Source organism: Meleagris gallopavo, chromosome 17 (genome assembly GCF_000146605.3).
Source record: "Meleagris gallopavo isolate NT-WF06-2002-E0010 breed Aviagen turkey brand Nicholas breeding stock chromosome 17, Turkey_5.1, whole genome shotgun sequence".
NCBI classification, from domain to species: domain Eukaryota; kingdom Metazoa; phylum Chordata; class Aves; order Galliformes; family Phasianidae; genus Meleagris; species Meleagris gallopavo.
The window spans coordinates 5168247-5179279 of record NC_015027.2 but is presented as its reverse complement, the minus strand read 5'-3'; the positions used below and the strand labels follow the sequence as shown (position 1 = coordinate 5179279).

The 11033-nt window shown below is 46.4% G+C and overlaps 1 protein-coding gene across 1 annotated transcript in view; it reads right to left on the bottom strand.

Annotated features, from left to right (window-relative positions):
* PITPNM2 (phosphatidylinositol transfer protein membrane associated 2) overlaps window positions 1-11033 on the bottom strand; it is a 114732-nt gene that overhangs the window by 90091 nt on the left and 13608 nt on the right.

Below are 11033 nucleotides of genomic sequence, written 5' to 3'. Positions count from 1 at the left end.
ATATATATATATACTAAGGCCTTCAGTGAAGAAACATAAAACACAATTGCACAAAAGCTTGGATTGCTGCTTCAGACTCTAATGGCTTCATAACTGTAATTAAGGCTTCTTTCTGACTTCATAACTCTGCCATAACGCATTTACCAAAAGCGCATTACCACAATGGACACATTCTCTCTTCCTGCATTTATTCCAAAAGCTCCCTTTGGATGTTATCAGTAAATAAAATCTAACATGGTCCAATTAAAGAAAGCACATCATTTCTCTGTGGCTATTTCATTTGAATGCATTGCTATCACTTTTTTTTAAGTGGAAAAGTAAGTTTTGAATAATAGCCACAAAAGCCTTGCACAGAACAGCTCCAGGATGTGCAGTATTTCAGTTGCTCAGAGCCACGGGAAGGAAGGAGCAGTGTTACTCTGGAGCTTTGTTTTAGCACAGGAGGAGGAGAGGTTTTGACAGCAGAGAGACTTCTGTCAAGTGCATTTGGCTTCACGTCAAGCCTCTGCCTTGGCAAATTGGACTGGGAGCCCTCGAATGGTAGAAGTGCATGACAGAACACAACGTGCACTATTTCTCCACTCCAATGGAAAGCAGAAGGGAATTGCAGCTCTCCTCCATCCCACTGCCTCCAATGGCTGCCAGGAGTGCGGCTCACGTGCGTGCAGCCTCCCAGCAGCCCCAGCCCACGCCAACCCCATCGCCTTGTGGCAGGGAGCACACGGTGCTGCTGCCAGCAGAGCTGCAGGGGAAGCACACATGTGCAGTGCTCACACTGTGTAATGACTGCTGCCAGAACTGCAAATGCAAGTGGGGGAGTATTGGCATGAGCTGCGCTGCACGGAGCGAAAAGCAGGGCTGGCAATATGGAGAATCCATAATATCCTCTGCACCTGGGTAGCTCGGGGCACTCGAGCCTGAGTGCTCTTTAACTGGAAGGAGAGGAAGATAGAGAAAATGCAAAATACATATGACCCTCCTTGCCACTGTATTTCCCCCCAGAGATTTTGCATTAGCCAGCCTGCAGACATGACAGCTTGAGAGATTAGGGAACACGTTACCTTTTCCTTAAGCAAATGTAAAGATAATTTAAACCAAACTCAGATCTAACAGCAATTCTTCATCTTTGCCATATTCTTTTGCCACACACTTCTCTCCCATGTCTTTACCTCTACCCTAGAGAAAAACTTGGCAGGTTAAGTACAGAATTGTTACTACTATTAGGCAAGCACTCAGGGCAGAACAACAACCCCCCCCCCCCCTTGTACCCCTTACCGGTTACTGTGCTACTTGCTGCTGGATGGGGGAACGTGCACACTGAGAGCTCTGAGTGCTCCTCACTACTGGCACAGCTGTGGGCAGGATTATTCTCACCAGAACTCTTCACAGCATAGCTTTGCTCCTCCAATTTTAGTATCTTATGCAAAAATCACCACCAGATTTCCCTAACAGCTTCTGAGAGATGCTGCAATACAGCTGGGCAGCATGCAGACCTGCTCTTGGGGTTCTGTCCCCAGGCTGTAGGAAGGGGTTAGATTCATCCAGCAGCCCTCTAGAGATCCTGGACAAGTGCACTAGGACTGACTGCTGCTAGTTGTAAGCATAATTCAAACACGGACATGCACTTCACCCAAGCTGCTCTATCAACTCCATGGGAAGAAGCTGCACCCAACTCTACATAAATAAAAAAAATCCTACATACAGCATTATCCAGGGGCTGTTCTTGAGGCCACCATCCAGAAGCAGACTGCCAGGCTTTCATGCAATAAGGCACTGCTGCAACAAAACCATGTCCTGGTGCCAATGGGCTCTTAGCTACAAACAGCCTTTTTAAATAAGGTGGAAAAGTGCTTATGAAGGAATCTACCACAGCTTTCCACCCTCCTGTCAGCGCTTCCCAACAGAAGCTGGTCTACAAATATCAGCAGCAAATCTTCCCCACCAGGGAGACAGAAGAATAAAAGAATTTGGACCATATAAACAAATCCTTCATCCTGGGAGGAAGTTGTGACAGGCCATCGTGCCGCCTGATGTCTGTACGTGCTCCATTAACTGCCTGCAGAAGTAGAAAGGAACAAATGCTGAACAGGTAAGATGCATTCAAGGCTTTTAGCCCTCATTTAGCTTTATTGATAGTAACAATTGTTTTATTTAGTTAGCTGTACTTATACTAAGTATAACAGGCCCAAAGGCTCCTGGCAAAGCATCGTTGGGGCAGCTGGCTCAGCTGCCATCATGCTGTGCCAGGTATTCCCTTCCTGAATCACCTATTCTTGGCATATCTCAAGAAAAAAAGAAAAGAAAAAAAACAGGAATAAAGATTCCTCTCATTTCCCCAAGCTCCTGACAGTTCCTACCTACTCAGGCTGCTCTCTGCCAGCACCATGTTGCTGCCAGCACAGATTTCTTGGCCAGTGCCCTGCTCAGAGCATCTCTCCAGGCAGCAATCCCACTTTCTAGTTCAGGCAGAGTAGAAACCCAGCAGAGCCATCAGCAGCACCATGTAGGTTTTTATCCAGAGCTCAGAACCCCTGGAGAATCCCCCAATTTGAGGCTTTCAATGCCCGGAGCACATCCTCGGGACGAAAGGACACACCAGCTGATCTCCCAGATCAGCTCACACGTTCCAGCTACAGGTGGTGATGGATCACACTGCGTACCTTGGTGCTATGTTTGCCACACACACCAGTTTGCAAAGATTCCCAGAGAGAAGATCCCATTAACAGCTTGACTGCAGCAAAGTGGCACAGCGAGGCACCCAAGGAAACAAGCTCAGCCCTAGCTGCCTTCCTTCTGCACAGCTCTCACACCATGCTCCCCACTGATAAACACCGTGGTCTGGAGAAGCAGCTCAGACAAAGCTGGAGGGGCTCCCTGCATCCCTGGGGAACAGGGCAGAGGCAGCAGCAGCATTGAGGTTGGGCAAAGAGCAGGTAAGGCAGTAAACACTGTTTTTTCTCAAGCAAAGCCCAGCCCCCAGAAAGCCTGGTAACTATTTTTTCCCCCTCTGTCCTTCAAATGCACAAGGTGATTCCTCATAAATAGTACACCAAGAATAAAAGAACTAACTCTCTAATAAAGTTTTAGCACTTCCTACATGCAGCCCTCAGAGGAGGACCAGCACAGCTTCGCGGGCAGCTATAGAAAGGCTGACCTGCTGCACCCATCTGAAGGGCAAAACAAAATCCCTGCTGATATGCTAGCAACTGGAAGCATTAAACATAATCAAGATATGTTTAGCCCCAAACCAGAAAAACAAAGAAAATACTTCATCTTGCTGGTAAGCTGGTCACACCCTTGAGCACACGTAAAATCCTCAGGACTCACTTAGAAGGAAAGCACAGGCTGCTCTCCAGTGTGGGTTTGCACAGGGAGGGAGGGAAGTCCCAATGAACAGCCATCCAGGGGTACACAGACAGCACAGCTCCATTTCAGGCCTCGCTATGAACACAGAAGAGCAGAAATCAGAAGGGTTTCTGCCCCACATCCACAAGACACTTCATGCAAAGCAAGGCACAGCGCTTTACTTACACAGAAATACTCTCTTCAGCATGCATCACTTAGCTATCCATTACCAACCCCAAAACAACAGGGCACAGGAGACTACTCTAATGAACAGCATGAGCAGGAAATACAGAGATGTGGAGCAAGATTTAAAGCACAAATGATTCAGGCAGTTCTGTGTTTTACAGGAGGTCATTCCCTGGGCGTTTATACTTCATTTATCAAATTACAATTGAATTGGTGCAGTCATCCTGATTCGAGAAACCATCACGCTTCTTTTCCCTTCAAAAGGGGAAATAAACCCTTGATTTTTAAAGCAGTTAGTGCCAGAGGATCCCAGAGCCTCCCCAGGCCATGCACGCAGCCAGCTGCTTGCCCACAGGCAGCCTTTCTGCCCAGCACGGCACACAGCCAGCACCCAGCTCTGCACCTCGCCAAGCCAATTACACCTTAACGAGGGGGATTTTATAGCCTGTATTTTTCTACTGCTTTCCCTGTCATCATAAACATCCTAGTGTTTGCTCACAAGTTGTTCCATTAAAAACAAATGTGCTGCCCTCCACGGCAGCGGAATTTCTTCAGGAAAGCATCAGAAGCGCGGTGCTGCTTTGCCAGCCACCTGCACACCTCCCCCTTTAATTCAAACCCAGAGGCACGTTACAATCACATTATTCCAACTAAATCAAATTATTTTCCCCTGTTCCAAGACATAAAACAACCACATTATTATAGCCATAGACACCATGATTTAATATTTGAACAAAAAACACACGCAATGATAGGAGCATATTAAGCAGCAAGGCACTTCATTACAGCTGGAACCAGCATTTACGATCCCCCAAACCAAAGACGGTCTTGAGAATGATATGCCCAAGTGCGTCACTTCAAAGTAACAACTTAATCACATAACGTTCAACACGGAGCTTTAAAACACACCGCTCACCTTCTGGTTTTTTCCAGGGTGAAGAAAAGCTCCGCGATAATAAATCATTTAACACACCAGTGCAAGCAGCTTACTTAGGAAATGGGATTTGCAATGCAAAAAGTGAAGCCTGAAACATTACCTTCATGCTCGGCCGTTCCTCACGCTGTGCCATGGCAGGCCCCCACCTGCCCAGCTTGCCCATGACAGTGCACTGCTGGGAGAGCCAGCAGAGCTGCAGGCCGCGCTGAGAGTTCATCAAGTAAAGTGCTCTGGGCACTCAGCTACAGCCCAAACTAGTTCTTCGCCAAGACTGAGGACAATATGTTATTAACTGGAGTTTAATTATATCCACAAACATATTTCTAGCTGAGGCACACAACCGTGGCTCTGTGGATTTGTTTGTTCTTCTAGCGGTCCCATTAAGAAATTAGTTCTGTGTTCGCTTTCACAACCCAGCACACACGTTTATCTGGTACTAACCTCACTCCTGCTTTGTTTCCACAGAAATTTTACTGGTTCCATATTAATTAAATTAAGTCAGAAACAGACAATGCTTCACAAAGGACCCTCTAATCAGTGGCTAATAAGGGCGGGCTGCAATACAGCGTTTATGCAAAATGGGGAAGATTGTTTTCGAAAGACAAAGCACAGCTTCAAAGAGCAAACTACTGCCTCCCCACCTATCGAGTGTAAAATTTAAGATGATCTTTATTATTATTTTGTGATGCTTCGGATTAGGCGAGGTTGACTTCCAGCAAGTCTCATTCCCTGTAGTAAGAAGAACTGAGCTACTTCTAACATATAGACGATGTATTCTTTTAGGTGAAAAGCTGCACGAATAATGAATCGGCAGCAGGTCAGGTCCCCACCGCCAGCCCTGCCCAGGAGCTGCACCCATGGGGAAGCCTTATAGCTCTCAAAGACTCAAGCACAAGAAAAATCTCCCTGTGAGGCTGCCTGCCTTCCCCAGCACAACACAGGAACCCAGCCTGCCACCACAGAGGCAATCCAAGTGGTTCTGAGTGCTTAGCAGCTCCGCCAGGAGCACGAGGCCGTGTGCCAGCAGAGCGTGCACCCTGTTCCCATGGAGGGGGCAGAGCCCAATTAACGACACCCATCCTTAACAGTCTGCAGACACTGCACAAACAGCTTGTTCAGGAAATTTTTCTTTCTGAGAACTTCCATGTGCTCCAACAGTAACTACTGCAGGCATTCATTTATTAGTATAGAAAGATTTATATCTGAGAGATCTGCAATCAGCTTAACCTCTGGAAGCGCAGCTTGATGTAGCTTAGCCCCTGGCCAGAGTTCCTCAGCTGCTGTTACATGGGGAAGCTGTGTCCAGCAGCTCTGGGGCTGGCTCAGAGCAGTGTGGGTGACACACTGGCAAGGCTGGGTGCTGGACTGCAACATGGGGGCCAGAAGCACCTCAGTGTAAGGTTGTTACCCACATCCTGCCCTTCTGCAGGGGGAAGGCCGCTGTTCACAGCGCAGGGCTTGCAGCTCCAGCACATCCTCAGCGCTCTGCTGGGCACAGCGCTTCCAGAGCTACCAGCAACGGGAGGCGAGGCAGCAATAAACCGCTTTATTCAAAGCAATAGTAATGTTAACACTTGCTCACGATGTAAGCAAGCTTATATCTAAAAGAAAGACAGTACTTTGTCCACTGCTGTTCATAAATATAAAAAGACCAGCTAATGCTTTGCTGAACTTCTCACAGAAGTATTTATAACATCACCCCTCTATTTTTTTCTCCAGCAATAATCTAATTCATGCGCCTCTTATCTTAGCTATGAAACAGCATGTTAAATTCAAGATCACAGCTCATTTAGATAAGTGGAACTGGGCCCATCCAGCGACTCACCCCCGCTGTGACACTGCTTGCTCCTAGCAGAGCTATTTCCAGGCTCGGCGTGGGCAGGGAGCTGGGAGGACTCTCACACTCCAGTGCAGCCCCGGCCCCTCCATGAGGTCACACGGGAACAGCCAAATTTTCCAAAGGAGACTGTATGTACCTGGTGCAGCAATGGGTTCATAAGCATTTTGGCAGCCTTCCCCAAAAACAACCTCCAACAGTTACCTAGAAACATAATCCTTCAAAATAAACCTCATCAAAATAAATTAGGAAAAAAAAACTAAAAAAAAAAAAAAATTTTTTTGTTGGTGGATTGCATTCTAGCTATAAACAATAATTAGTACACAAACAAGAACCACTGATCAAAGAAATAGCTCACATTCATTTCAAGGTTATTTTCTTTGACAGTTCTCATATAAGCACGAAAAGCGCTGTCAGAAATTTCCCCTTCTATCATTCATTGCTGCACTGCAGCATCCCTCAAGAACACAGCCAGACCCCAAGGCCTAAAGCAGCCAGTGGGAGCCAAGTACCCAGTGAGCAATGAGCTGAAGTCAGCCTGTTGCTCTTGAGCTTAACGCACAAATCATCCAAAATAAGTTAAGAATTCCAGTCACGTAAACAGAAAGCTCTCCTCCTGCACTGGACCATTCCCCTTCTCTGGAGCTCTTTCTCCAAGTTCACTCCTAATCTGAATAAATACAGCATTTACACCAACCCCTCCTTTTATTTTTTTAACCAAACACAACTGCCAGGATGCTTTTCTTCAGATATACAGAGCGCTCCTGATCTGCATACTGATTTTCATTCATTCTTCATAAGCAAAAAGGACACATGAGAGTTTGACAGTCCATCTGCTGCTGCACCTCTCCGTCTGCCTGCAGCCAGCAGGGCCAGGCACCGAGATGAAAGCACACCATGCTGCAGAACCCACTGCCTTCTGTTAGAAGTGACACTTAGGGCAGTTCCCACTTGTGATAGTGTCAGCTTGAAAACTTCAAGCGGTCCCCGGTCAGCAACCCCCTGACAACACTTCCAGCCCTTGGGCTTAGCTGAGGTTATCTCACTGATAACCGGCAGGCAGCCTGGGGACAGCTGTGCAACGTGCACATCCATGTGCTGCTGTGTTAAAGGACACAGCCCACAGCTTGTGTGCAACACACAGCTTCCCAGCACCGCTCCCGAGCTGTGTGCAGTACTCAGACGGAAGGCTGTGCACACGTGTGTATGTGCAAGCACAGCACAGCCACTGGCAGCTACCCACTGGCACTTACACACCTTCCTGAAAATCATGTTTTTAGCCAAAAGAAATACCTGAGTATATATAGGACAACAGTAGAACTCATCCCAACTAAGTCTGCTTCCAGAACACGAACTGCTATGAGCCAGCTGGAAAGACTGAATTTAAGGATTTTCACACCTTCCCTCACCCTTTAACCCTCTTCTCCAATAAACAAGCACTCCTGAAGCTGCCATACATCCAAGCCCACCCATGCTACCCAGCTGTCTGCTCAGAGGAGCTGTGGCAGCTCTACCTATCTCAGGTCCCAGGGAGGGTCTTGCTCAAACCCACTGTATTGTGCTTTTGGTCTTGGCAGAATACCACCCTAAACAGGTCCACAAGCAATAATGTAAGGGAGCTTGGAATGGATGAAGGAAAGCAGTACAAGGAAAGAGATGCTCAAAGCAAGACTGTCTCCACAAATAAAGGTGTATTCTATGCAATAAAGTGACGTTTATCTGCATACAAAGGCAGACAGATTTTTGGTCACCTTTCCCCCCCGCCCTCCTTAGGAGCCTCCTGGCACTGTGGTCTCTGGGTCCCACGAGCTGAGTGCTCCTTGTTTCTGACTCTTTCACAGCAAGAAGGACATTTATCAGGTTAAGCCCAGATTTCCCTCTCTGTCTTACCAGCAGAGTTTTGGACTAATCAGAAGACCGACTATATTTTAAAGCTCTAATTCTGCCTTCACTATTTATACTAGCCAATGTCACTTTGACACTATTTTGGCTTTCATCTGCAAAAACTTTCCAACTTAAAAATCCCTTACAACAAACACTCTCTCAAAGCAGACAAATGTGTTATTCTCTCCATCCCCCGCCTCCCAAGTTATCTTCAGCTGTCACCGAACTCACAGTAAGCATTTTCCTTCTTGGGAACTATATGTTCCTGCAGTTATATTCACTGGACCAGAAGAGTCTGGCATCAGAAAAATAACTATCTGATTTCTTGGACTACTGCAAGAGCCCTGCCTCAGCCAGACACAGTTATTACCACCAAGAACTGAAAATTCAGCTGAGTAAGTTAAAGGTGCTCTCAGCAACAAATATTGGCATTGCAAACAGCCATCAAGCATTCATCCATTACAGATACGGCTTCAGGGCTACAACCACTCTTTAAAGGTTGTTTCTTCCTGCAGTTATTTATAACTGAGCAAAACATTGACTTTAAGTTAGTGCAAAGTTCTGCAGAACTGCCATCCGTGAATCGCTGCACTTTTTTTCATAAAAAAGATGCTTGAAAACATCTGTTATCAAGAACTTTTTATATTTGTGTCTGTTCTCAGCTTGTTCAGATCCAAAGCTGCATTTCAGCTTACGCAGGATCAAGCATTGTTGTTTGATTTTATTATTTTGCCATAGTTTGTGCTGCCTTCTTTCATGTGCATTCACTGTAGTATCTTGTGCTATGAAGAGGGCAGGATGGCTGCAGAAGCAGCTCCACTGGAAAGCTGCTTTGGGATGCTGAGCCCGGGGCATCCCATGTGCCAGGGAAGGGAAACAGCAGATCTGTGGGTGCCAGTCCTGGGATGGGGCAGAGAATGCTGGGCAGCAGCCAGGAAAAAGAACAAACTGGCTTGTGGGAGACAAAGCTGATACAAATCACCTTCCTGAAAATCTGCTCAAGGCAACGGTTTTCCCCAGATCGTTTCAACCACATTTGCTTTGCCCAAGAACTGCCCTTGCATGTTGGAGAGCCCAAAGACAGAATCCACCTCTGAAAACTTCCAGGCAAGTGACATCTCCACTCTGACCTGCCTGTAAGTGCCTTCAATCACTTCATTATTGGTCCCTTTCCATCCCACAGGTAAGGCATCACAAAAGCGAGTCCACGAGCACGTCCTCAACCCCTCCAGGAAGGGTCCTACCCCATTTCATGGGGAGGTTGCCAATGGGAAATTTATCAGACGTCGCAGCACATTACACAGTGTCTGCTCTGCACTATGCTCAGGACAACCTCTACAGAGCTTTTCCGTGAGGGGTTGTTCATCAGGTCTTATTTTTAAAGAATCTGGGCCAAGTCATCCCTGCTGTAGCTTTAATGACGTCAATGAGCTACAGCAAGGGTGAAACTGGGCCAGTATTTTTTATGGCCATATGTCACGTGCCCGTTAAAGAAAAAACACAAAGGAGAACCAAGGAAGAAAAGTTATTGAGTCAAAAGACCATCTGCACAGAGATTAACATCTAGATAGAGAATGGTTCTCTTTTGATCCTGCTGTACGCTTATAAATGTAATGATTTATGGAAGAAGAAATATTTCCGTAGTGTCAAGGTAAATGAGGACTCTCTAGCAGCAAATATACTCACTTTTATATCCTGTTTTGATAAAGGTAACGAAAAAAAATATCTTTGCCAGGAAAAGGTCTCTTCAAAACTCAACAGAAATAGGTGACACAGTTGCCAGTAACTGCCTCTCCCCAGCAAGCCAACATTAATCACGTTGCATAGCACCAGTCAGTAATAAAGCCCACCAGAGCTGGTTCTCAGCTCATTTCTCAGTAAATCCAAAACAGGATGCTGCAAGTATCAAAATTAAATGCATGAAATAGAAGTTTAAACCTAAGCAGTGTTTTCTGTGAACAACCAAAACCTCGAACATCAACATGGAAAGAACCACAGCCGAGGAGACCAAGCCTGCCCAGTGCAGGGCACCAGCTGAGAGTAACAGCACTAACAGCCATCCCAGCACTTCTGCTCCTGCAAACCAGTGCAGAACTGTACCTGTGCACCTATCTGCAGCAGGCAAAGTGAGCACTGCATGCTTTCCTCCAACCATGGTCAGCTCCTGCCCTGCCCTGGAAGTGGCAACTCAGGGACACCAAACCACCGGATGCATCACAGCCTGTGAGACCCACAGGCAGAACTTCTCAGCTCCACATTTCAAAGCTCACTGAACTGACATTTAGGCACATGAGTAACCGTATTAACGAGGCTCGCTCGTTATGAACACAGGTGAAATTACTCACCAGTATGCTTACAGAGTCACATCAACATGCCCTTAAAGATCATTTTTCAGAAGCCCTCAGGAACAGCACCAGATCACAGGAGCATGATGTTCAGAGCCCTCACTTTGTAGATAGCTTCTCTTTCAAATCTTAGTAGTATATTCCAGTGAAATCTTTGACTCCAATTCTCCAACTCTCAGCTTCAATCAAAGACTGAAGTCTTCTTTTCCCCCCAGTTGTTTTCACTTAGTATTGCTGAGTTGTTTTTCTTGCAATAAGCCAAATCAGTTTGGGTTTTTGTTTGTTTCTTTCTTCCCCCCCTCTCTTCTCCAACCCCACCCCCAAACCCATTCCAGTGCTGGAAACAAAATAACTTGAAATTGAAAACGTGCGACCTCCCAAGCCTTTATTTACAGTATCACAAACCACAAGGGAAGGATCTGGCCAAGCTTTCCAGCTGCAATGGGAAGGGCAGGGAGAAACTCGCTCTCGTTTTTGCAGCTGTGATATTTAACACATC